Genomic DNA, 2,500 nt, shown 5'->3' on the forward strand with positions numbered 1-2,500 from the left:
CGTCTACGGACTCCCTAACGTTGTTGTCAGCCGTCGCGTCCCAGTTCTAGAATTTTAACCCGATTCCCTTTCAAAGCTCGTGCTAGACGCACTATCGAACGGGCTTCCCCCGTCTCTTAGGATCGACTAACCCATGTGCAAGTGCCGTTTACATGGAACCTTTCCTCTTTTCGGCCTTCAAAGTTCTCAATTGAATATTTGCACTGACGGCCGCTTCGCCCGAGCTCGGACCTCAGGTTTTACGCTGATCGTCACGCCCTCCTAATCATCGGGGCCTGGCCCTTGCCCCAATGGCTGGGTATAGGTCACGCGTTTAAGCGCCATCCATTTTCTGGGCTAGTTGATTCTGCAGATGAGCTTTTACACACTCCTTAGCGATTTCGACTTCCATGACCACCGTCCTGCTGTGTTAATCGACCAACACACTTTGTGGATTCTAGGTTAGCGCATAGTTGGGCACCCTAACCCGGCTTCTGGTTCATCCCGCATCGCCAGTTTCGCTTACCAAAAATGGCCCACTTGGAGCTCTCGATTTCGTAGCGCGGCTCAACAAAGCAGCCGCACCGTCTTACCTATTTAAAGTTTGAGAATAGGTCGAGGGCGTTGCGCCCCCGATGCCTCTAATCATTGATTTTACCCGATACAACTCGCTAAGGGCTCCAGCTATCCTGAGGAAGACTTCGGAGGGAACCAGCTACTAGTGTCACGGGGCTAGAGTTTTCTCTTGTGATCCGTGCGGCCTTAGATGATTCGTTCATCCAAACTCCCCTAAGTCAGCCTTAATTCAAGTGAGGATTCCTTAAGAACTCCTCCAAGGCACCAAATTAAAGAGCGGAAGAGATTTATCCTAAAAGAAGCTAAACAAAAGAACAACAGAAAGAGCGCTCGCAATGTGTTTGAGTAAATGCTCTCAATTCTCTTATTCACAAAGAATAATGAAACAATGAATGAAGTGAGTACAACTGAGGGGAGGCTCTTTATTTATAGTTGAGCTCTCCCAAAACTGACGGTCAAGATACATTTACATCAACGAACGAGATTAGCCATATCCTTTTATTTTAGGGATTTACAAGATATGCCATATCAAATCTAATCTAATCTTTACAAGATATGATTCCCTCTATCTTCTAAGATTAGTTACCATATTAGCCTAAGTTGCCATGTCTTCATTATCAGGCCAACAAGGCTTCAATCTGACAGGCTTCTCCAATAGCTCCTTGAATCGGGCTAGTTCTCGTGGGCCAAATGATCCCCATCTGAGCAATAGACCTCTATTGGATGCATTTGGTGCGATGGTCACAGGCTTTGAACTGTGGCCTGTGACATTTTCCCCCACCCATTCTCGTAACGTCCTCATTACGACTTCTGAATGGACTCTCTTTGAGGCCCTATTCTCGCTGTTCCATATCCGATCGAGGCCCATCATTAGCCCCCATCCGCTTCCCTCCCGACAATTTCAAGCACTCTTTGACTCTCTTTTCAAAGTCCTTTTCATCTTTCCCTCGCGGTACATGTTCGCTATCGGTCTCTCGCCCATATTTAGCCTTGGACGGAATTTACCGCCCGATTAGGGCTGTATTCCCAAATAACCCGACTTGTAGAGAGTGCCTTGTGGTGCGATAGGGTCCAGGCACGACGGGGCTCTCACCCTCTCCGGCGCCCCTTTCCAGGGGACTTAGACCTGGTCCGTCACTGAAGACGCTTCTCCAGACTACAATTCGGACTCCGATGGCGACCGATTCTCAAGCTGGGCTTTTTCCGGTTCTCTCGCCACTACTAGGGGAATCCTAGTAAGTTTCTTTTCCTCCTCTTATTGATATGCTTAAACTCACTGGGTAATCCCGCCTGACTTGGGGTCACGATGCGAGCACCAACCTTGCGAGGCCAAAAGGCTCCAAAGGTCTTGATCGACGAACGTGCACGACTCTGTACAAGGTTGCTTACAACATTACCACCGATCGTCGTGACAATGATATCATCGAGGTCTCAAATTTAGGCCAACCGCTGGCTGTGAGAGCACAGGAGGCCAATTTTCCCCTGCGGTCCAACCGAAGCTCGAGAGCTCATGGTTGGATGGGCACGAAGATGCGTGACACCCAGGCAGACATGCCCTCAGCCGAATGGGTTGGGGCACAACTTGCATTCAAAGACTCGATGGATCACAGGATTCTGCAATTCACACCAGGTATCGCATTTCGCTTGTTCTTCATCGATGCGAGAGTCGAGATATCCATTGCCAAGAGCCGTTTTACATATTTTCTGACAAGAGAACAACACCACCGAAGCACTGACACCGCAAATGGTGCGGCGACAGAGGACGTGCCCCATTTTTGTTTCGATTCCTTGGCGCGATTTACGCTGTGAGTTTGTTCGTTTTGCCTGGAAGAGGTTGATCCCAACATCTCACCCCACCCGATGGGCAAAGGGATGACAAGACTGACCGCTCCGACACACGGCGGTGGCGAGAGGGGAGGATACACCCGCACCACCTCCGGTGTTG

The 2,500-nt window shown here is 49.5% G+C and overlaps 1 non-coding gene across 1 annotated transcript; it reads right to left on the minus strand.

Moving 5' to 3' along the window:
• Nucleotides 1-2,090: 2,090 nt before the first annotated feature.
• Nucleotides 2,091-2,245, minus strand: LOC128035664 (5.8S ribosomal RNA). Its single transcript, XR_008192216.1, has one exon. It is a non-coding gene; the product is annotated as a 5.8S ribosomal RNA (ribosomal RNA).
• Nucleotides 2,246-2,500: the final 255 nt, after the last annotated feature.

The sequence above is a fragment of the Gossypium raimondii genome, chromosome 12, assembly GCF_025698545.1.
Source record: "Gossypium raimondii isolate GPD5lz chromosome 12, ASM2569854v1, whole genome shotgun sequence".
NCBI classification, from domain to species: domain Eukaryota; kingdom Viridiplantae; phylum Streptophyta; class Magnoliopsida; order Malvales; family Malvaceae; genus Gossypium; species Gossypium raimondii.